We start from the raw sequence: 23,180 nt of genomic DNA, 5'->3' as shown, positions 1-23,180 counted from the left end.
GCACACGCATGCCCGGTTACCCCAAACCCAGCATACCCCCCCGGGGGGCGGGGGGGGGGGTTGCTCTGCTTTTCCAGCTGCTTCTTTCTGTCTTGAGGCGGCTCGGGGCGGCGGGAGGAGGAGCCAGCTGGCCGGGCTGCAATTCTTACTCCTAAAACACTGATTTCAAATGGTGCTAGATACAAAGATGGAAAAATCTAAGCCACCATGTGAAACCAGCTTCCAGAAGAAGAGGGTCTCGCTGAAGAGAAGAGGGCGGCGCGATGGGGGGCCCCGGCCTCTGTCCCAGGGAGGACGTCTTCCCGCGGCTCCACGCGTGGCGACACCAGGTCCACGTGGAGGCAGGCAGACGGGGTGTCCGCAGCGATGATGCTCGGGGAGCGGGAGAGTCAGGGCCGCCGCTTCCCACACACTCAGCGGCACAAATGCATCATTAGCGCTATGTTAGCTTGTCTCAGCCCGCCAGTCCCTGCGAACCAGGGTCCGGGGGCCCAGCTACCAGAGCCATGGCTAGCATGGCCATGCCTGTGTCTGTCTCCGCCAAAACCGCCCTGCCCTGGGGAAACAGGACACACGCCGTGTGCGGGATGTTTTCTGACAGCATCTCACGCCCTGTGACCGGGAGGCTCTGGCAGACACAGAGGTGACTCCTGTCCACCCCCCTCCCCCCACACACACACACCCCTCCAGGGCCCTGCAGATCCCCCCTCTCAGGAAAGCTTCCTGCTTTCACCTGGGCCAAGCCACCCCTTCCTAGTGCCCTACTCAGGAAGGACGCGGGCCCCACAGGGCCACACGTAAGGGTCCCCGCACCAGCCATCTTACTTAACCTCTGGTTAGAAACCAGCCTCCGTAAACCTGTGGCAAGTGGGTAATCCTCTAACGTAGTGGTCGGCAAACTCCTTAGTCCACAGAGCCAGATATCAACAGTACAACGATTGAAATTTCTTTGGAGAGCCGAAAACCGACACTCAAGGGGCCAAGGAGCCGCATGTGGCTCGCGAGCCGCAGTTTGCTGACCACTGCTCTAACGCAAGCACTGAGCTGTGTTTCATGTTGCCTTGAACATCTGCCTGAGAATACGATTTGCAAACTGTGTTTAAGTTAGATTTCCCATCTCCTAATAGCGCCCCCCCCCCCCCCCATCTCCTCTGGCTGTCTGACGCTCAGAAAACAGGTCTCCATGGCCTCTGAGGCCGTGACCATGAGAAAGAGGAGGCAGTAGCATCTCTCTCTCTCTCTCTCTCTCTCTCTCTCTCTCTCTCTCTCTCTCTCTCTCTCTCTCTCTGGTTCCTTAACATCCTCTCGGCCTGGAGATACGGGCTTCTGTTTGTTATGGTTCCGGAGGTACTGGCATGTCCTGCTCTGGGGAAGGGAAGGTGGTGGCGTCTGGACACAGGAGTCACCGGGAGGGGGCACGCCTGGTTCTGCCTGTGACGCTCTGCAGGGGCTCCCTGCCGGTCTGCGGGAGGGGGGCGGGCACCGCTGGTGAGGCTCTGCCGAGGGGGGACACACCAGCCAACAGTGCCCTGGGCACCTGCTGGGGCTGTAAGGGGCGGGGGGGGAGGGGGAGAGTGCTAAATGGCAGCTGGTACCCTGGTTGTTGGAAGCTAAGAAAACGCGTCTCTGTTTCCTCTGAGGTCATGACCCTGAGGAAGAGGAGGGAGAGGGGTCGGAATCGTGTACAACGAGATCTACACTGGACCATTCTCCGCTTTCCTCCGGCCAAGCTCTTCTTCCTCAGCCACTCCCAGCAGCCAGAACCTGACCACCTTCCCTGAGATGCGGTCACAGACACCCTGCCTCTGCATATGCTGCCCCCGCTTTCTGGAACATTCTCCACCCACTCTCCCACTGCGACTCCTGTCAATGCCCCCCACCCAGCCATGCAGGGGTCCCTCTGCAGACCCCCCTCAGGAAAACTCCCTGCTCCCGCCCCCACCCCCTCAGCCCAGCTTCCGGCTCAGCCACAGCGCAGCGTCTGGTGCTGCTCCCTAGAACACGCCTGTCATTTGATCGTCAGGGTGATTAATTCATGCCTCTCCCGCTACCCGGGAACGCCAGCCGGGAGTGCGGCGGAGGGCTGCCCGGCGCGGGGCCCTGGCACTGCCACTGGCTCTGGCACAGGGAGCTAGGGGGCACCAGGGGATGCGGGCTCCCAGCCTCTCGGTTCTGAGTCCTCTGGAAGAAGAGATAGAGAATCGTTAGCAAAGCATCGCGGGGCACTCTCTTCAAGAAGCGGGGAGAGGAAGTCATCTTAGTCCCAAACCGTCAGCCCTTCCGACCCCAGGGGAGGGGCCCATCCGCGGAGGTCCCAGCCCTCCAGCCCGGACCAGGCTGCTCCCTCAGCGACTGCTGAGCCAGCTGCCGGGGTGCTCCCGGTGGGATCTGGGGAGGACGGCGGAGGGCTGAGGACCTGCTCTCCCTGGCGCCCAGGTCTGTGTAGCCCAGGGCACCCCACTGCACCGAGGGCTCTGCCGCCACCTGCAGGGGGCAGGGCCCTCCCATTAAGTGCCCACCAAGAGGAGGGGGTTTGCCACCTTGGGAGGTGCCACCTGGGAGCCAACGGCAGCCCCAGAACACTCTGTGCCCACATTCTGTCTGCAGCTTTGTCCACCCCCCATCCCCTACTCCCCCACCCCCCAACGCCCGGGACACTCCTGGGCCTGGGCAGGGGCCCGAGCTCGGAGGACAGGTCACCACATAGGGCATCGGGACCCAGGCCTTGACTTCTGCTGGCGCCTCTGAGGACCTCTCTGGCTCAGCTCCCCGGAGGAGGCTGGTGCAGACCGGTCACCGCGTGCTCCGTGCTCCGTGCTCCGGACCCTGCAGGGAACAAGACAGAGAAGCGGCCGCAGCACGTGTGCATGGCAGGAGCGGCGTGCCCGGGCGGCCACAGGGCGTGCAGGTCAGGCTCGGTCCGCAGCCACCACCGTGCAAGCCCGACGGCGGCAGCAGCATCAGCATCCTCGAGGGTTAACTTCGGCTCCCGGCCGTGGGGACAGAACAGCCCGGAGGCTGCAGAGAGCGAGCTCCCGCCTCATTCTGCCTCGTTCTCTAAAGGACGCCGTGCCTTTTAAAGCCCTGACGACGACGACGACGGCAGGCCCAGAGAGGTGCCCGAAGGACAGCGTGCCAGGGGAGTGGGCAGGAGAGGCGCGCTGGGGATGGGATCCGTCACCAGGCCCGGGGGACGGACAGCGTCACCCCCACCATGCGCTCCGTGCGGCCACGCCGAGCTCACAGCCAGCGCCAGCGGAGGCTCCGTGGAGGCAGCGGCCCTCCCTCCCTCCCTCCCTCCCCACTCCGGGCTGGGTGCTGAGTCACAGCCACTGACGTGACTGACTGACGCAAGTCCCGGCCGGCGGGGGAGGGGCGCCGGAAGCGGAGCCCAGATCGGGCTTCTTCCTGCCCCTGGGAATGCTGGTTTCGGGGCTCCTGGTTTCAGGGCTCTCGGCCATGGTGCGGAGAGAGGGGGGCCCGGGGAAGGCCCTTCTGAAAAAGAGGGGAACACGCTGCCTTCTGGACAGCCCCAGCCCATTGTCTGCAGGAGCCCCGAGGCCCGGCCCGCTTCCTGTCACTCCCTGCTCCCGCCCGGCCCCGTGGTGTCCTGGACACTCTGTCTTGAGCTGTCAGGGCGAGGCCTCTGCCAACACGCTGTGGTTAATGAATCAGAGGAAAGGGGAGCGAAAGGAAGGGCAGGGGCACGGGGGCCTGGCAATGTGGAGGGCAGCCTGGAGGTCTGGGGCACTTGGTCCCCCAAAAAGAGGGCTCAGCAGCCAGGGACCACCATGCTTCCCAGGCCCCAGGTCCCCAAGCTGGAATACCCCAGATCGCCAAGCCAGAACAACCCAGATCCCCAAGCAGGAATACCCCAGACCCCCAAGCCGGAATACCCCGGACCCCCAAGCCGGAATACCATGCTCCAGACCCACAGAGCCCCGCAATGCCTGCTGGGGCATCAGGGCGAGGAGCCACAGCCTCCTCACGATTGGAGGCCCAGCCTCAGCACTGCTGGCCTCCCCGGAGGCCAGGGTACAGAAGCCCACGCTCCTGGGTGGGCGGTGATTCCCACAGGGAGGCGCTCTGTCCCCTCCTGCCTCCTGGACACCCACTCAGTCCAGGGCAGGGGACCCTCGGGCTGGCGGGCAGTTGGGAGGGAGGAGGCCTCCTGGCTCCCCAGCCGGCCCTTGGGCACAGTGGGCGTGGGGGGCAGCAGGAGGCAGGCGGCAGGGAGCAGAGGGAGGGAGGCGGGATGGAAGGGGAAGGGCCCAGCCCGGGGCCTCGGAGGATGGGCACAGCCCGGAGCCGGGGCTTCCCGCAGGAGGAAGAGGGCGCGTGCCCACGGCCTGGTACACACACACAATGCCCACCGCTCTGTTCCCAGGTCCCCGCCCGCGTGGGTCCAGAGGAAAGCCGCCCAAGGATGTCCCAGACCCAGTCCAGGGGGGACTCAGGAGGGACCTAACTCTGGGGGTCCAGGGAGAGAGGCCGGGACCCCGCCTCCCGCCTCCCCGGGCAGAGTCAGCAGCAGACACGGCGTCTGTGGGTGCCCTGCCGCCGGGAGAGGGTGCTCCGGTCCCCACGAGGCCCTCCCCAAGTCACACAGGCCCCGGCGGCTCCTGGAAGCCAGGCGTACCCACTAACCTCCGCGTGGCAGGTCTGCCCGGTACCGGGGCGCACACCTGGCTGAGCACATGGACGGGGCACACCCTGGGACACGGTCCCACTTCCCTCGCGGGAGGGAGGGAGGGAGGGAGGGAGGGAGGGCGGGCGGGCACACAGGGGGGTAGGTCCAGAGTCCAAAGCCAACCCCCAGCACCTTCCTCTCCCGCGTCCCCTGACGCTGGCGGGGCTGCTGGCTGTGCCCACGCTGCCGGGCCAGCCTCGTTCTGCTATCAGGGCCTCTGCCTGCCAGTCTCAGAACCTGGAACAGTGAGTGGTGGGAGGAGGCAGGAGGGGGGTGGAGGGAGGGAGGGGGGGAGGGGGGGGAGGAGGAAGTTTCACAGTCTAGTGCATTCCCATCAGATCAGAGAACCGGGGACACGTACAACTTCCCCTTTCCGAGCGCTTCTCTGCCCCGCGTTTCCTCTCGGCTCCTTCCCCTCCGGACTGGGGATGGCACGGCTGGTTGGTGGGCTAGACGGGGGCAGGCACCCAGGTACGCAGCCAACTGGGCCCTTGCCCGGCTCCACCGTGGCCTGGCAGGCTCCCTCGCCGTTACCCGGCATGCCCTTCTCCCTGTCAGGGAGGGAGGCCTCGCCCTCTTGTTTTCAAAGTTTTATAACAGTATTGTTTGTTGTCCAGCAGATTAAATTCTTTCGGAGGCTGGGGGTGGGGGGTGGGGGGAGGGGTAGGGGTGGAGGAGAGGGGGAGGTTGAAGGAGAGAGAGGAGGAAAAAGAGAGAGGGAGAGAAGAAAAAAAAAATACAAACAACTCCCATGAGGGCCCAAAGGTGGAATGAGTTCCTTTTTGAACACAGTCCACCTGTCCCCAGAGGCCAGTGGCCAGGAGCCTGTGCTCCCTGCCTCTCGGCCTGTCCCCCGCCCCCCACCCCCACCCCTCCCCGAGCAGGGGCACAGGCGGTCTCCGGCGTTCAAGGCAAGGCTCTTACTCAGGGGTCAATCACGCTGAAAAGAAGAACCAGCTAGAGTGTCTGGGGGATTCACCGCGTGAGCAACCCCCACCCCGAAGAGGCGGCCTGCCCGGCTGGGGCCTGAGCTGGTCCCAGCAAAGACCCCGGCTTCTCACCTCCTCAGGGGTCCGGGGACTTGGAGGGGCGGGAAGGGTCTGTCCACAGCCTCCTGCCCGCTCAGAGATGGCTCATCCCTGCGGTGAGCGTGTGGTTTGTTCGCGCCCGGCACAAAAGCGAGACATCCTTGCCGAAACCGGTTTGGCTCAGTGGATAGAGCGTCGGCCTGCGGACTGAAAGGTCGCAGGTTCGATTCCGGTCAAGGGCATGTACCTTGGTTGCGGGCACGTCCCCAGTAGGGGGTGTGCAGGAGGCAGGTGATCAATGATTCTCTCTCATCGATGTTTCTAACTCTCTATCTCTCTCCCTTCCTCTCTGTGAAAAATCAATAAAAAATAAAAATAAAAAAAAAGCAAGACGTTCAGTGCTGCCAGAGGCACGGAAAGACCCACGCCCCGCGCCCACCCCCGAGCACATATGCATGGACAAATACTCGCAGAAGGAATGGGTGAGGGTGAGGACAGAAAATTAAGGAGATAGACAGTCTAAAATCAGCTTGATCTTACAGGAAGGCCGGCCCACTGAATGCCCCCGGCCTGCCAGGTCGCTGGGCGCTAACACTGCCGGAGCCATAACAAGAGAGGATGTCTGGTTGTCCGTGTTTCACACAGCCCTCCTCCGGCTGCACGCTGGTTTATTTCGGGCTTCGGGCTTCCTCTACAAGGCACGCCCCTGTGCACACACACCTGTGCCTCCAGCAGAGCAGGTACCGCCATGGTCCCCAAGCTGTGTGTGCATCTGCTCCAGACAGTCCTCTCCCACCTCCTACCTTCTCCCCGGCAGACCATGCCCGGTCCTGCTCCTGTCCCCCATCCCCGCCCCTCCAGGGCCCAGCGAGGGTCCCCATGGCTGCGGGGAGCTCAGGGCGGGCGGTACAAAGGCAGGCTCAGAGCAGCTCAGGGCTCTTTCCTGATGGGGATGAAGGGCACATGTCTTTGACATTTTTTTTCTTCTTTTTAACTTATAAATGGTGTCAGTCCTACAGAGTCAATTCCATAAGCTGCGTCTGCAGGGGGGAACCAGGCGGGAGCTCCAGCCCAATGCTCCCCCGGCCTTCCCCCCCACCCCCCACCCCCCTCTTCCCCCACATAAGCTTGCCTCCAAGGCAGGAAGGAGAGACGGACGGTGCAGTCAGAGTGCGTTCTGGACCCTGGTCCCCACACCTCATGCTGTTCCAGGCGGCCTCAGAGGCCACGGGCCCGGGACTGAAAAGGCATCCAGTCCTCCCTCCCCCCCAAAGCCACCCCCCTGTGGGTTCCCGTCACAGGGCTTCCCTACGAGCTGAGGCTGGATTCAGGGGGGCACAGATGGACGGACCTGTGCAAACACAGGCATGCGGCCCCTCAATCCTCAGCCTTCCCCAAGGAGCCCCTGCAGCTCCAGCCTGAACGCTCCGGGCTGCGGGGGAAGGAAATAAAGACACACCATCCTCTTCCCCTTCCATCAAGCCTGGCCATCCCACTGAAGACCCCTCAGAGGGCCCCCCCCTGCCCAACCCCCGCCCTCCCCCCCGCCAAGAAGACAGGCTGTCCCCTGCTCTGCCTCAGCACCCAGGGGACACCGGTGCCCAAGAGTCCTCTGACCCGCCCCCCCTTCCCCTCCCCCCCTGGTGAGGCCTGACTCTTCCAGTCAGCCACGAAGCAAACATGCACCGTTTCCAGCTCGGGATCTTAACGTCACCCTGGACGTCAGCCAACACTCCCAGCAGGTGCGGGGCATCCGCTGGCAAACAGGTAGCATGCACAGCGCGTGTGCACGCCGGGCAAAGCACTGGGCACACTTCACACACCTGTCGGAGAGCCTCTCCCAGGCCGCGCCGCCTGGCCTGGTTTCTGAGAGCCATTTGGAGGCGACAGGCCAGCACGCACAGGCGAGGGCCACCCACCGGGATCGGTGGTGCGGAGCGTGAGACCTCACAGAGACGCAAGGGGAGCGGCTGCCTCCTCCCAGCCGAGAAGCACCGCTCAGATCTCACAGGAGCTCCAAGGAGCGGAGAGAATCAGAGGCCAGGGGTCTCCGGATGTTCTGAGAAGAGACCTGCAGCCTACAGAGATCAAGGCAGCTGCCCGGGACCCGCTCCCCATCCCCGCCCCGCCCCGCTCCCCCTGATCAGTGACAGAGCACAGCTGGAACCCTAGGAAGTGACACCTGGGTCGGACCCAAATTCGGCAGGTACCGGGGATCGGATCCTGGCAGGACTCTCTGGCTCAGCTTCACCCACCACGGGAATAATTCCATCCGCCCTCGCAGGCCCGCGTGGGGACCCAATGAGCCGGAAAATGGGAAGAGAACTGTGCGCGTCACGGGGCGTGCGTGAAGGAGGACGGCTGCCCATCCATTCCTCTCCCGCCCGAGTCCCAGCCCTCATCCCTGCTCACCCCGTCCTTCCGGGGCGAGGGCGGAGGGATCACAGTGCTGAAGCCCAGGGAAGTATCTTGGAGAAATGTAGCCGATTTTAAAGCTCTGCATTCTGGTTAGCGGGCTGCCTGATGGGAGCCCTCAACCCCCAGGGCCCCCTCGCCAGCGGCCGGGGAGAAGGAGAGGGCCCTGGGGACCGAGGCTGCCCGGCCAGGGCTCGGCCCGGCTCCCAGCCCCGCTGGCTGGGGCTGGCCTTGCCCAACAGCCTGCAGGCCCGAGACCTGGGCTCTCCTGCACGCTGGTTATTGTCGCTACCTTTGAACTAGTGACTCAGGACTCAGAAGCCAAGATGGAACCCGAGGCTCTGAGATATTTTGGTGTTTTTTTTTTTTTTTTCTTCTCTTCTCTCTCTTTTTTAAATAGAAGGGTGTAAACAACCTCGTGAGAAACGAGGCTAAATATAAAAGAAAACTTCCTGACACGGACCCCGAACAGGTGTCCCGAGGAAGGCACAGGACACGCAGAACCTGCCTGTGCTCCCGGTTTCTCTCCGGACTCAGGGCCAGACGGGACAGTGTGTGTGACCTCATGTCACCCCCCATCCCCCCCAGGCACAGCCAACCCCGGCAGCTCCCGCACTCCGGCCCTCTGTCACCAGAGGGTCCCCATCAGCCATCTGTGGGTCATCTCAAGCCCCTGCCCACTTACTTCGGGGGGGGGGTGGGGGGAGAGGGGTCCTTTGAAAGTTGCCCCACCCACCTGCCCTGATTGACAGCAACAGGGCCTCTTCAGAACACAGGGCTGCAGCTGAAGGCGGTTCCTCAAGATTCCCCCACCCCCACCCCCCCCCCCTTTTCCTAACTCGGGTCTAGCTTCCCTTGTCCGGAGTTTCTGGCTTAGAGATGCCTCCACCGCCATCCGGCCAGCCCCGTGTCAGAGTTGGCAGGAATCTCCAAAAGGCTTCTTTTCCACCCCCCTCCCTTTCTGAGAATGCCAGCGAGTCCCAAAGAGGTGAAGTGGGGGAGTTTTCACCAGTGGAGCCAAGGCCTGCTGACCCTTCTCCACCAAGGACATCAGCCCTGAGCCCCCACCTCACCCTGTGCAACCCCAGCCCCCCCCCCCGGCAGCAGACGGCAGCCTCGGTGATGGGGGGGGGGGGGCAGAAATGACCCTGGGGCAAGGAGGGAAGGAGCATCACGTGGCCTGAGCCACGTGGGCCGGCCGCTGGTCGGTTGGTACCATGTAAACAAGTCCCGAGCCCTGGAGCCAGCCCCACTGGAAATCTCCCTCCCACGTCCCCAGCCACCCGCCGGCCTCAACCTCTCAAGGCATCACGCTCACCCAGGCATCCATCACACAGGGTGCCTGCTCACCCCTTCCCCGCCGCCTGCCCCTTCCCTATCGCGACCGTCTCAGAAGCATGTGCTGTGCCAGGAGAGGCTGGGCACGGAGCTCTGCCTCCCCCGGGCACATATTTTACCGGTGACTCGGCAAAGCCTTATCCCGATGTGCCTGCGCTGTGGGGCAAGGGGCAGGGTGACCAGGCGGAGGCAGAGACACCGGCTGGCGCCGGTGAGGGTGGGAGACAGGGCGCCGAGAGCAGCCATGGCCAATGGAAACACCCTCGTCTGCTGGCGACCTACGGGCTGCGGCCTGCTGCCACCGTGGTCCGTGCAAGTGCCTCTAAGCTGTGGGGACCTCGGAGGCCTTTCTGGGTTCTAGAGAGAGAGAGAGAGGGGTGGGCATCCATATGGACTCTAACTCTCCGGAGGCCTGGAGACGATGGCTTCCCCATGGGGCTGAGGTCCTTCAGGCCCCTCCGTCCCCTCCCTGACCCACATCGGGATCCCCGCTGCTTAGAGGTGGGCGTCCTCCTTCTCTGTTACGTCTACTCTATGTTCCTTTTTATTTTATTTGTTGCTAGAGGCCCGATGCACGAAATTCGTGCAAGAGCAGGCCTTCCTTCCCCCAGCTGCTGGCACCTGGGACCCGGGCTTCCCTCACAGGCCCCCCCCCGCTTTGTCCGGAAGGTCTTCCGGAAGGATGTCCGGTCTAATTAGCATATTATGCTTTTATTATTATAGATTACTTTCTGCCTCTCCCACACCAGCACGTGGCTGCATGCTGCCTCCCCAGTCCAGGCCCTGGCACACCGCAGAGGCCGAGTCCACATTTGTGGAGGGGTTGGATCTGCCTGCTCCGTCCTGCCCGCCCATGGATACCCCAGAGGGCCTTCCTGTGCCCTGCCTCCCCCTCAAAATGGACATGGCAGAGCCGACCTGGTGACTGCAAAGCCCCCTTGGGCGCCTGGCCTCTCACTCTGGTTCACACCCGTTCTCCTGGGGGCCTACCCACGGGGAGGGGGGGGGGGTGGTCTCAGCTCCCCAAAATGTCTGCACCAGCCCCAGAGGGTGAAAATGAAAAGTACAGGCGTTGGAAGCGCCTGGCTTGAAATCTTAAACAGCCCCTCTTACCAAGTGTGTGACCTTGGCTAAGTCACTTCATAATCACAGTTTCTTTAACCCTACTCCGCAGGGTTGTTCTGGTGGTGAAATCAGATAAGCAGAGGCGGGACTCTTTACAAAGGTCAGTTTCTCTTTCCCGGGGCAGCCTGCTGAGACCGAGAACTCTGCTGCCCACCCCATGCCTTCCAGCCCCAGCACGGACCCGATCTGGGCTCCAGGCACACACGCATCCACTCCAGGCCACAGCAGGCAGTCCTGGCTGAACTCGGGCTACACCCTCCCACACCCTCCTGGCCTTAGACCTGTGGTCAGACAATGCACAGCCACCTCCCTACACCCTCCTTCCCCGACTCCTCCCCTGCCCGGGCTCAACGTGACTGTACCAGGCTCTGCTCGGGTCTTGGGGCCTGCAGGTGCTCCCGGGCTCCATCAGCCCATAGGCAGCGCCCGTGGAGGGAGCCGGCAAGACACCCACCCCAGCCTCTGCTCTCCTCACAGACGCTCAAGTCCCAGGAGAGCAGAGCGAGGCAGCCAGCTGGTGGACAGGGGCCGTCGGTATCTCTCCCCTATCTCCCGGGAAGGCAGCATGCCCACAGAAGTGACCGGCACAGGGTACAGATCCTCTCTAAAGCTGTGGCTGCAGCGTTGGGGGCACTGGTGCCAGGGGACGGAGCCAAGGCATGCGTTAAACAGTTCAGAGCCCCGACCAGACCAGAATTCAATGGGGCCGAGAAGGCGCTGGCCAATCAGGTGCCCTGGCAGGGCCCCACCTCCAGTGCCTGCTGCCCAAGCCACGCCACCCCAGCCCTGGTGCCACCAGCTCTGTTAACCTCTGCTGGACTCAGATGGAAGGGCCCCACCCTGCCTCCTGGCTTCCAGAACACAAGATCCAAAGGTCAGGAAGAAAGTGCCAGATACGCCTGTCCTGCCTCCCCCCTGCCCTGCCCAGGAGGTGTCAACTGTTCTGCTGGCCGGACTTGCAACACACAGAGCTCCAGGCGGTGAGCAGGGTCAAAGGAATTAGGCGAGGAACACACACAGGCAAACCAACAGGGAAGCACCAGCCCCAGTTCTGGAAAGGCCACAGAGGTGACAGGCAATTGCCCCTTAGCTTCCCACCCCAGTTCTCCCTGTCTGGACAGGCAGGGCTATGAATGGGAGCACCCGGGGGTCACCCCGAGCCGGGCCAGGGATGCACCGCACACAGGCGAGCAGAGGCCCTTGAGCATGGCCAACAGCGCCGGCTGGCTCTGGCCCCTCAGCCGGTGCTGGCCGGATTCTCGCCGGCACGTTGTGAGGGACTTGGCCCGCGCCTCTTCATCTCCCCGGCTGCCCCAAAGCTGATCCCTCCTCTTTATTCACGTTCCAGACCCAACACCCTTAGCCATGCCTTGCCCCACGACTGCTGGAGGGGCTGAGACTGGTCAGATTCCTGGAAGGAAGAGACACCGGCTCATCCACACAGCCCTGGATTCCTTCCCTCCTTAGGGCGGCTCTCGGGCTGTTCAGAGCCAGTTCTCAGATGCCTCTCAGATGGGGAGAGACATGAAACCCTTCCCTGAGGGCGGCTGGAAGGGAGTGGGGTGGGGAAAAGAGGGCGGAGCGGCGGGACCCCACAGGGCCTCCAGGGGTTAGCCAAGGGGTCATCAAATTACGCAGCAGCTCCCCTTTTCTCTTCAGACACCAGGCAAATGGGCCCTGGCTAATTCCAACCAGCACCGCTGGCCCGGGACGGTGCCCGAATCTACTCGGGAGGGGAGAGGTTTCCCGGCGACGCGGCCAGGCTGTCTGAATTGTCTCTAAAAGGCGACAGGCCTCCCCAGTGCCGCAGCCGTCATCGTTTTTAATCACCATGGCTGTCATCATCGAGTGAGGCAGAGAAAAACATCCCTCCATCCACTGCCTACAGATGCTCTGCAATGGCTTACTGGGAGTGGAATGTTTTTTTAAGGCCAAGGCAATAATAGCTGCGAGAAAGAAAGTCTCACACACACACACACACACACACACACACACACAAAGGTAGGCAGCCCAGGCAGTGTGGCTCAGTGGTTGAGCATGGACCTATGAACGAGGAGGTCACGGTTCAATTCCTGATGAGGGCACATGCCCAGGTGGCGTGCTCTATCCCAGTGTGGGGCGGGCAGGGGGCAGCCGATCAATGATTCTCTTTCATCATTGATGTTTCTATCTCTCTCCCTTCCTCTCTGAAATCAATAAAAATATATTATTAAAAAAAAAAAAAAAAAGTAGGGAAAGAGCCCCAAATCTACTTGCCTAGAGCATAGTCTAAACTCCAGACTTGAGCTCTAGACAGAGGCCAGCAAGGCTAAAAGTGTCTAGAATAAGAAAGGACATCCCCAGAGATGACTCTGGGAGGAGATACCTGAGTCCCAGGCAGGTTCCCAGGGTCTTGAGGGATTACACCCAGAACCTCAGGCGAGGTGATATATTGGGGGGGGGGCGGCGCTAAGGAGAGGACTAGTCAATGACACAGGAGACACAACTGCTCTGCCAACAGCCACACCCAGCCATCTCCCAGCCATCTCCCACACACCTAGCAGCCGGTCGCTTCGCTGGCCACCTTCCCCAAGTCCCTGCTGGCCACCAACCCCATTCACAGAAAAGCTGGGAGGGAGAGCATGGAAAGGAGGGGAACATTGTTTGGGAGATTCTGAAGTGAAGACGTTGAAGGATTGCTCACCGCATAAGGAAAATGGCCTCCCTGGGGAAAGAGGGGGTTGGGGAAAAAATGAGAAGGGAAACAGCCCACCCCTGACTTACCTGGGCGGCAGGGAAGGGGTTGAATCATATTTCCCATGGAGCAGCCCGGCGATGAGCCACATCCATCAGCTCTTTCGCTCCCGGAACCACCGCCGAGGGGCGGCTCAACAGCACCTACAACAGGGAGAAGGCAGAGATCCAGCCCACTCTGCCTGCACCACCCACCATGCCACCCCCAGTCACCACCAGCTCTCTCCGTGACTGCTGACACCGCTGCCTAGCAAAGGCGGATTCCCAGAAACTCCGGGGGGAAAGGGGGAGGGCAGGGAGTAGGTGCAGTTCCCGGATGCCGGAGCGGAGCCTGCCCTCATGGATCCTTAAGAACACCAGAGGGAGGAGGAGGAGGAAGGGGTGGAGAAAGGCAGGGAAGACCAGAGATCCAACAGAAGGAAGGGGGAGGTCAGAGCAAGGCAAACAGGAAACCCAGAAGACATACCGGAGCCTGGTCTTCACCAAGGGCCATGCCTTCAGCCACGTCCAGGGCCTGGTCTCTCCTCGTCCAAAGCCCAAATCCATCGAGGCTGTCAGCTCCTCCGATATCAGGACCCTCATCCACGTGACCTTTGGGTCTCTCCGCATCTGAATTAGGGGAAACCGAGCGTGGCAGCCCTGAATCAGGGACACCACACACGGACACGGACACACACACACACACACACACACACACGCAAGGACACACGGCCTTCCCAGAGGAAAGGCCCCTCAGAGATGCCTCGCTCTCTAGGTTCTGGTTCTCTGATAGAACCGCTCCTCTCCCACAGGGGAGGGCAGACACGTCCGATAAGGATTGCTTAGCAAAGGCTATATATAGTCTAGGTTCCAACCGGCCTGGAGATTTGGAGCTAGAACTTGGCAGAGAACCATGCTAGATGCTGGCAGGGACCAGCCTCCCTCCGCCAGCCAACTGGTAGCCTCACCTCCCTGCCGGGGGCAGGGAGGGCAAACAGGGTCCTCCCATTTGGCCCATTAACACTCTGCACCGAGGGATGTGGGCTCCTGGCTCTATTTTAGGGCAAGTCGAGGTCTCCTAAGTGAGAGGGGGACGTGTGTGGGATGAACATCGCGTTCTAGCGTCTCTACAGTTCTCCGCAGCACGAGAAAAGCAATCCAGTCCTCTCTTCCGGAGACCGAGGGTGGGGGGTGCCAGAACAGAATGGAGAAGGCACGGCAGCTGGCTGGGGTCAAAAAGCATCTATCTGCTTCCGACGTCTGAAGGAATAAAAGAACGCAGGCAAATACTTACTGCACGGAGCCAGGCTGCCACGCATCTCTCTTTTTTGGGGGGTTTCAAATAAATGCAAAAGGGCGCACGTGACCCCACGGTATGACGGCTGTCTTCTGCCCACCAGCACCATCCTCACTGGGCCGAGTCTCCACACGGTTGTCACTGACGGAGCTCAACTCCTCTGAGTTCTCTGTGGGGAAGAAGCAAAAGGAAGTCTCAGCTACAGGGCCAGCCATTCATTGTGCAGGCTCCGATGAGGTCCCGTCAGGGTCACGAGGTGGCCCTGGGACCATGGCCCTCGCTGCTGCTCAGCATCCAATGACAGGAGCAACCCATTGTCCTGGAGGAAGACCAGTGCCCCTGGGCACAGCGTCTGGTCAGGAAGGGCCAGTCCCAGCAGCTCTTTCAAAACCAAACCTGCGGCTGCTGTGGCTCAGAGGCTGAGCGTTGACCAATGAACTGGGGGGTCATGGTTGGGTTCCCAGTCAGGGCACATGCCCGGGTTGTGGGCTCGATCCCCAGTGGGGGGCGTGCAGGAGGCAGCTGATCAAGGAATCAATGATTCTCTCTCATCTTGGATGTTTCTCTCTCTCTCTCCCTCTCCCTTCCTCTGTGCAATAAATAAAATTATTTTTAAAAAATAACAACAACCAAACCAGAGGGACCATGGAGCTCTCTGAAGGACAGAACCTGGGCTCTCTTCAGACACACAGCTTCTGGACAAAGAAAACAGGAGGCTCAAAGCATCCGACACCCACTATGGATGAGTTTTTGTAGGTCAAGTTGCTCTGTACTCAGGCTCAAAGAGACATGACGCCGAGGGGCTGGTCCTGCCCGCGGGCTCTGGGTGGGGATGGCTGGCTCCTCCACAGCTCTGACCAACCATCCGCTGTGACCTCAGTCAGGCCTCCGTGCTCCCTCAGCCTCCCGAGGCCCCTGGGCCACTCCTCCCAGAGGCCCCCAGTGAGTCACACCCGCCCCGAGGTCGCTGGGGAAGGGAGGGGGTGCCCGCATCCTCTATGGCAAAGCCTGAGACTCAGGAAGGGGACCCGGGGAGAGGGGTCCAGGAGCTCCGGGCCCGCTGCCCCTCCACCCCACTCGCAGGTTGCCTGCTCCTCTGCCCAGTGCCACGGACGGAGAGGAGAGAAAGCGAAGCCAGAGACTGGGGACAATGCTTTGGCCACAACTCAGCGGCGATGGAGCTCCATGTTCTCTCTGGCTCCCCGGCAGGCCGGGCGGGTGGGGCGGGCGGGCGGGTGGGGCGGGCGGGCGGGCGGGCGGGGCCTGGGGGAAGGTCACATGCACTCAGCGCAATGCGGCAGATCCAGGAAAAGCCTAGAACCCTGAGCCGCCATGACACACACACACACACACACACACACACACACACACACACCCAGGTCAGGAACTCAAGGTCTACCATTTTGCCTGAGAAGGAAGAGAGGCGGATGAAGGGGTGGGGGAGAGGGGGTTAGCTTTGATTTGGGAAGGCAGGAAAGGGGAGACCCAAGCAGGCAACCCAAGAGCTGAGCTTCAGCTTAAGGCCGGAGATGCGTCTCCACCATCTTCACACGGTGCCAGCCGCGCAAACCTAAGACGCCACATCCCCACCATGGGCACTGGTTCGTGGGGTCCCCCGAGCGCTCCTGCTTGCCCCGTCCCCACCCCAAGAAGAGATCCCCCCACCTTCTGTCCGAGGCCAGGAGCCACAGGGACGCATCCCCAGGGGCCCCGGTGAGATGCCTCCCGTTGGGGACGCGTGAGAGGAGCTCCAGAGGCGACCCTGTTTGTCAAGTTCATCTAAAAATACAAACAGCTGCATGTTCTGTTCCGATTCCAAAATGGACGGGCCCAGCAGCAGCCTGGTGAGTCCCCGGGGCTCCCCACCCCCCCACCCCCACCCCGACACGCCGCGAGGGGCTTCTTGCTGCCCAGCCCCTCTTGCAAACGACCCCAGCGGCGGCTGGGTCAGCTCTGAGCCACCCCGACAAGCTGTTCCTGCTTTCATGCTGACAGAATGTCCTGGCCATTCAGCTGAGCGCTCCATCTTCCTGCTCCCAACGCACTGAGTCATCATCCAGAGAGGAAAAAAACAACCGAGCGGCCGTCACCAGGGTCCCCGCTGCCTTCGGCTGGCGACGCACGGCTGGCGTCACTCTCCGCTCTGCAGCCCCACAATTGGTGACGAGGGGCCTCGGGGTGCTCGGCTCCCTCCCACGGATGGATGCGTGGCAGGAAGCAGGGGAGGGAGGCTAACCTGGCATCCAAAGGCTCCCAGGAAGGCGCCCCGTTAACCCTCCCTCTGCCACCGCCAGCCCTCCGGCCCCGTGCCCGCGGCCTCGCTCCCACGCAGACGGTGGAGGGGCAATTCCTCCCGGTGGGGAAGGACACGGCCTGGCAGGCTTCAGGTGCCTGCTGCCTGGTGCCTGGTGACCTCCCCTCCTCCCCCCCCCCCCTCTCTGCTTCTGCTGCCATTGAGGCATGCAAGCTCCCCTCTTCCCCATTTCTTCTTGAGCCCAGCCGCCTCACGCCGTGCCGGCCTCACGGCCCCGCAAACCTCCTGGGTAGGGGCCAGGGAGCCACACTTCAGTGGGGGGCCTGCTTGCTGGGCGAGAGGGCAGGCATTTCTGCGGAGTCACGTGGCTCCCTCTCCCTGAGTGAGGGAGGACACGGAGACTTAGGAAGATCCAATAATCGGTCTAAAACCCCCCGGGGAAGATGAGGCAGGGTCCGCACGCCACCCGCCGTCTGTCCAGGGATAATCAATGTCCCTGGCCCTGCCTCCCACGCTCTCCACTTGCTGCTGCTGCTGCGTTCTGGAGCTTATTTCTGCTCAGAAGGTCCCATAACCCACCCACTCTCCTCCTCCTCCTCCTCCTCTTCCTCCTCCTCCTCCTCCTCCTCCTCCTCCTCCTCCTCCTCCTCCTCCCTCTCCCAGGATCACTGAGGTTTGTCAATCCATCCATTTCAGCTACAAAAAACAAACAACAATAAAAACAACAAAGGAAGCTGGCCTGATGAGTGAGACTGGCCACAGGGAAGAGGAAAAAGGGTGAGGGTGGTATGGGCCAGCTAAGGGACCCAGACCTTGGGTGCAAAAGGACCGGCCACCCAAAGTCCCCCCACGCCTCAGGGACTTACAGAACCCCTTACACAGTCATGTTTGGGGGACCTACCTCGTTCAGGGGCATTTTGCAGACACAGAGGACGGAGAGAGGAAAAAACACACAACGGCTTTGAGAGACCAGGGTCCTAACCATGATCGGAACACTTACCAGCCACGGATGCCCCCCGCGGGGTCGGGGTGAGGGATAAATGAAATGGCCGCTGTGCGAGAGCCGGGAGAGGGGCCCCGCAGGCAGGAGGCGCCCACTGGGTTCGAGTGAGCTCCCCGTCTAATAGGTGGCGTGAGATTTACAGGCAAAAAAAAACAACCAAAGGAGCAGACAGGGGGATGAAGGCCATGGGAGCTGGGCCCCAGGGGGCAGGGGTGGCTCTGAGGACCCCGCTGGCGGAGGGGAGGACAGGTTCCTGGGGGCGGGCACTGCGGCAGGTGGGTGGGTGGGTGCCACGGAAAGCGCCCCCGGTGAAAACGGAGGTGGGAGAAGCAAGCACAAGGGGAGTCACCTGGTTTTGCGAGAATGTGTGGCCACCTAGGGACAGGATCTGAGGCTGGCTGCAGACAGCCCCCGGCAGGCAGCCTGCGCGGGGAAGGCTCTCCTCCAGATCGAGGAGGAACCATTTCACGTTTCTGGGCAGGAAGACAAGATGGCCGCTGCACGCAGCCGGCCGGGGACGGCATGGGCACGGGCACAAGGACGGCAGGGCGCCTGCTGGGCTCGGGGATTGGGGATCGGCTCTGGGAGGGGCCTGAGCACAAACAGAGGGGGAGATGGCAAACAGGCAGGGCCATCGGAACAGATCCTCGAGCTGCCATGGACCCCACCCCAGGCCGTGGGGAGGCTGCCTGCCCGAGGCAGACGTATTTGGGGATCCCACACGTCTGAGAGGAGCTGCCATGGCTCTGCCTCCTCCCCCCACCCCCCAAGATCCAGCTGTTCGCCCGACAGCCCTGAGCCTGAGGCTGAGGCATGACGCCCCAGGCCTGAGTCAGCAGGGCCTACGCTCTGGCCATACCAGGGCCCCAGTGGTGACCCCCCCCCCCCAACCAGGGCTGTGCGTGGGGTTGGGACTGGGCCACCTTCACTGCGGCAGCCACTGATGCCCGCCTCTACCCCCCCACCCCCCCAATCCCAGCCCCCGCTCCCCCCCCCTACACTATGCAGAACCGGCGCAGCAGGACCAGAAAAACCAACGCCACCGTGTCCGAGCCCAGCACCCATACCTCCAACATGGCAGCCTTGCAAGAAAAGGAGTCCAAGAACCCTATCAGCCCACCCAGGGCAAGGAGGGCCAGCGACCAGGGCGGGCAACGGTCCACCGCTCCCACCGGGGCCCCCCAACCTTCCCTCGCTCTCCCCAGCCGTCACGTCGTTCCCATCAGAACTGCCCTTTACAAAGCCAGAGGCCTAAGAGGGCAGGAAGGGCATCGGCCGGTCCCTCGGGGAGGTCAGAGGGGCCGGAGGTGGCCCCGGGCACTCAGAAGGACAGCCTACATTCTACGCCCCAACCCGAGGACCCGCGGTCACCCCCCTTCTGTCTGCAGCCCTAGCTCCTACCTCTGCCGGGACCAGAGCGAAATGGCTCTCCTGTGAGACCCTCCCGGCTCCGTGGGCCCCGGGAGGGAGCCGGGAGGCAGGCTGGCGAGGAAGGGCCGGGAAGGCGCCGCCGTGCCCTCCGTTATGTAAGCAGCAGGGCGGCGCTGCCCCAGGCCGGAGACCCAGGCGCATTGCGCTGCCAGCTGCGCAGTCACGGGGCGGGGGCCACTGCGCAGGGCTGGGGCGGGGGCCACTGCGCAGGGCTGGGCCGGGCTCAGGAACCCCGTCCCCACCAAGGGGAGGCCTGCACCCAGACGGGATGGGGAGCTGGAACCCTGGATTTCCCACGTCCCCTGGCCCCCAAACCAGAGGATCAGCCTGCTGTCCTAGTTTTGCTCTCACTCTCAGTCTCTCCCCAGAAGGACAAGCCTGTGTCCCCTCTCGGGGCCCAGGGGCCCTCCCCGAAACCCCACCCGATACGCAGCTTCGGACCCACGTCCGGGGGTCGGGGGTCGGTCCCATCCTCACCTTTGCGAGCACCAGGGAGCAGCAGCTTCCAGAAGGCAGGTCCTCCCCACACTGGGCTCGGCTCTGGGCAGCCCCAGACGTCAATGCAAATCTCTGGTCCCCCTGGGAGCAGCCCAGAGTCAGCAGGAAGCCCGGGGTGGTGGCAACAGCAGCAGCGGCGGCTCTGCCCTACCTTGCCCGGGCGTTTCCAGGGGAGCCAAGAATTATTTTGCCGCAACACCGAGGTGTGGCTTATTGGAAAATTCCCTTTTCTGATACCAAACTGAAGGACAGATATTTTCTTTCCGTCTGGCCAACGCTCTGGGCACCTGTCTAGCTCCCCAACCCTTCCCCCTCGGCCAAGTTTGGGGTGCCCTGAGCTCCTCATGAGGTAAAAAGGCGCAGGAAGAAGCTTCCCCTGGTCCGTCGAAGGCAGGCCCCCAGGAGCACCTACGCACACCCCTAAACAGATCTCAGAGGGCTGCTGGGCTTCTCCCCGCTCCCCTGGAAGCAAGTGGAATGCAAATTCAGATTTGATACCTCACCCTCAGCCAATGAAAAAGAGGTTTTCACCTGCCACGGGCCAGGCCACCAATCAGAGGACGTGTCTGGAGGGAGAGCCCTCCCCTGGCCAATGGAAGGCCAGCTCAGTCACTTAGTTAATGATGCAGCAGTACAAGGAAGGCCATCACATGTGAACTGGAAGGGTGCCAACATGGAGAGACACAGAGAGCGCAAGGTAAACAACTTTCCAACGCCAAAGGGATGACATTTAATCTCTAAAGGCTGGCTTCCCCCACTCCGCTCCTCTTTAAAACCCTCTCAGCTGGCCCCACACACCCCGGGAACCTCACTACCTGTCCCCCCAGAGGTCCCCACGAGATGCAACAGTGACTGCGTCATCATTTCCCCACTTTCCCCAACTACGCAGTGACCAGCCTGCCAGCCTCACCCCACGGCTCCCAGCCCACACCCCAGCCTGCCCACCTGCTCCCCGCCGGCCAGAGCCTCAGGGCTGAGCGTTTCCATGAGGCAGCCCCTGGGAGACTGTGCCTGGCCTTCCTCTCAAGACCTCTCCTCCTCCTCACTGACCCCCTCCCCCTTTCCACCTGAGCCCTGCACGGACAGACAGACAAGGGCTGCCACTGAACCTGGAAAACCAGTCTGTATGTCTGCCCAACAGAAGAAAAAGGGGATCAGGACTAGGAGGGTCAGGTGGGACGCCCGCCCGAGACAGCTTGCTCCTCTCTCCTCTCCCCCCCAGAACAGGTTTGAGCAGCTGACACGAAGGGAGAAGAAACTGAAGTGGGAGAGAGAAAAAAAAAAGCCCTCCCTCCATAAAAAAAAAAAAAAAAAAATAGCAGAAAGTGAGAAAGGAGGTGAGAAAGACAGAGCGCCCACATACGCAGAGCCATCGCCCCCGAATCCCGGCAGATACGTACGTGGGGGAAGAAGAGGGCTACGCCATCGAGTCCCGAAGCCCATCGGACCGCCCATCGCCGGCTGCGCAGACCTAAATCTTGGTCCGGCTGTGACGATGCCGCAGTCTCGAATGTTCCAGAAACCGGTCCGGTTCAGGCTTCCACCGTGGCCCCCACCACCTCTGGCCCCCACCCCTGCCCCCCACCACCCCCTCTCCCCACCTCCTCCGCACGGGAACCGCCCGTGCCACCTTGCGTATCATCCTCCTCCTCTCAGCCTAGGCTACCCACAGGCCTCCAGCCCCGGACAGATTTCTGAACGGCTTTGGCCAGGGAGCTGGCAGAACCTGGCACCCGGTGTTGCTATGACTTGTTTCTCGATTCCCCTCTCTCTCTCTGCTGCTGCAGCACGGCTGTTGCTAGCAGACCTATCGACGGAGCGCTCTCTCTCTCTCCCTCTCCCCCTCTCTCTCCTCTCTCCTCTCTCTCTCTCTCTGAGCTCTGTGACGCAGATCTAAATTCTCCAGTCTGCTCCTTGTGTTGCAAGAGCAGAACTGCAGCTTTTCCCCTGGAGAGCCTGAGGGCAGTGCCAAGGCTGGTCAAACAAGGCAGAAAAAAAAAAAAAAGAAAAAGTTGGGCCTGCACTCGGCTCCCTGGCCACACTTTCCCCGTCCCATTTTTTACCCCACACCTCACTGCTCCGGGGCATCCAGAGCCTGGTCCCCGCGGGCTCCCACCTTCCCTGAGGGCTCCCCGGCCCCAAGGCCAGCTTAACTCTTTGAGGGACAGCGCCCACGAGGCGGACGGGCCAGGGCTGTCCCACACCAAAGGTTGCGTCATCTTTTCTCGAGCCCCATGAGCGTCTCCCAGCCACAGGGAAAAAAATGGCCCTCACCCCGAGACCACTGTCCTGTTAACTCTTTCTGCCACGGACAAGTCCAGATCTACAGCGCAGCTGATCTCGGCTGCCTTTTTAGCTTTTGGGGGCCACCCACCGGGACCTTTTTTCCCCTCCCTGGAATTTCATAAAGACAAAAAAAAAAAAAAAGGTAATTAAAACATGGCCTGGCTTATCCCACGAGTGAGATCCTGTTACCGGGGCAGGAACTGGACCGGGGAGTCCAAATGTGAACGGCAGCCTGACGAAGCCAGACTAAAACACGTCTGGGTCTGCGTGCCTCCCGAGCTCAGAATTTGAGAGTCGAGGCGGACCCGTCCAATCGCTTCTCAGAAGGCACGCCATGCCACACTCAGCCCCAGAGATCCAGGTTGCTGAGTCATTTGTTCCCAAGAAGATCCTCCGGCAACATGAAAGGCAGCAAAACAGAGCGGCAGCCAGGCCTAGGCCTGGAGAGGCCATGGACGGGGTTCTCCTCTCTGGGGATGGGCAGCCACCAGCCCACCCCCATCGCCCCGGCGAGGGTAATGCCTGGGCATTCACATACCTGGACACTCTTTCGGGGTCTGGGGGGGGGGGAGGGGGGAGGGCACCATGGCTCTGGAGAAGGCCCGAGACTGTTTTCTAGGATACTGACAGGTCTCCACTGCAGCCAAGCACAGACCCAGATATGTTTCCAGAACAATTCCGATGCTATCCTTGGACCCCGCACACCGAGGCAGACCCAGGAAGAGTCTTAGGCCCCCCCCACGCCATCACCTCGAAAGAATCCAGACCCAGAAAGATTTCCTGACAACCAGTGGCACCATACGAGAGAGGCTCGACCTGACTGGAAGTGAGAGAGAGAGAGACTCAGTCCCGGGGCAGGTGACTCCTAAGGTACCTCACCTCGAGAACCCTGCCCCTCCCGGGAAGATGGCTTGAGAAAGAGAGTCCAGGCAGCCGCGTTCCCCCGAGCCCTGCCTCCCCGGCAGCCTTCCTCCAGCCACCACCCCGGGCCACGGCTTCACGCAGCACGAAGACCACTTGGAAGACGACCATGGGCATCGGTGCCAGGTTCCCAGCCGGGGGCAAAGCGCTCCAGACTCACACCTTCTGGGCTCCAGGGCAGA

General features: G+C 61.9%; 2 long non-coding RNA genes across 3 annotated transcripts; one reads left to right on the top strand and one right to left on the bottom strand.

Annotated features, from left to right (window-relative positions):
• Nucleotides 1–1,950: 1,950 nt before the first annotated feature.
• Nucleotides 1,951–21,019, bottom strand: LOC311612403. Of its 2 annotated transcripts, none has more exons than XR_014793289.1 (5): nucleotides 19,771–21,019; nucleotides 14,603–14,774; nucleotides 13,796–13,938; nucleotides 5,752–13,473; nucleotides 1,951–5,328 (listed from the first exon to the last, which is right to left on the bottom strand). It is a non-coding gene; the product is annotated as an uncharacterized lncRNA (long non-coding RNA). The 2 variants fall into 2 exon arrangements; XR_014793290.1 differs by having other exon boundaries at nucleotides 1,951–5,925; nucleotides 7,542–13,473.
• Nucleotides 20,414–21,802, top strand: LOC311612406. Its single transcript, XR_014793293.1, has 2 exons — nucleotides 20,414–20,488; nucleotides 21,014–21,802. It is a non-coding gene; the product is annotated as an uncharacterized lncRNA (long non-coding RNA).
• Nucleotides 21,803–23,180: the final 1,378 nt, after the last annotated feature.

The sequence above is a fragment of the Pipistrellus hanaki genome (assembly GCF_964339955.1).
Source record: "Pipistrellus hanaki genome assembly, chromosome: 18".
NCBI lineage: Eukaryota > Metazoa > Chordata > Mammalia > Chiroptera > Vespertilionidae > Pipistrellus > Pipistrellus hanaki.
This window is presented reverse-complemented; position numbering and strand designations above follow the sequence as displayed.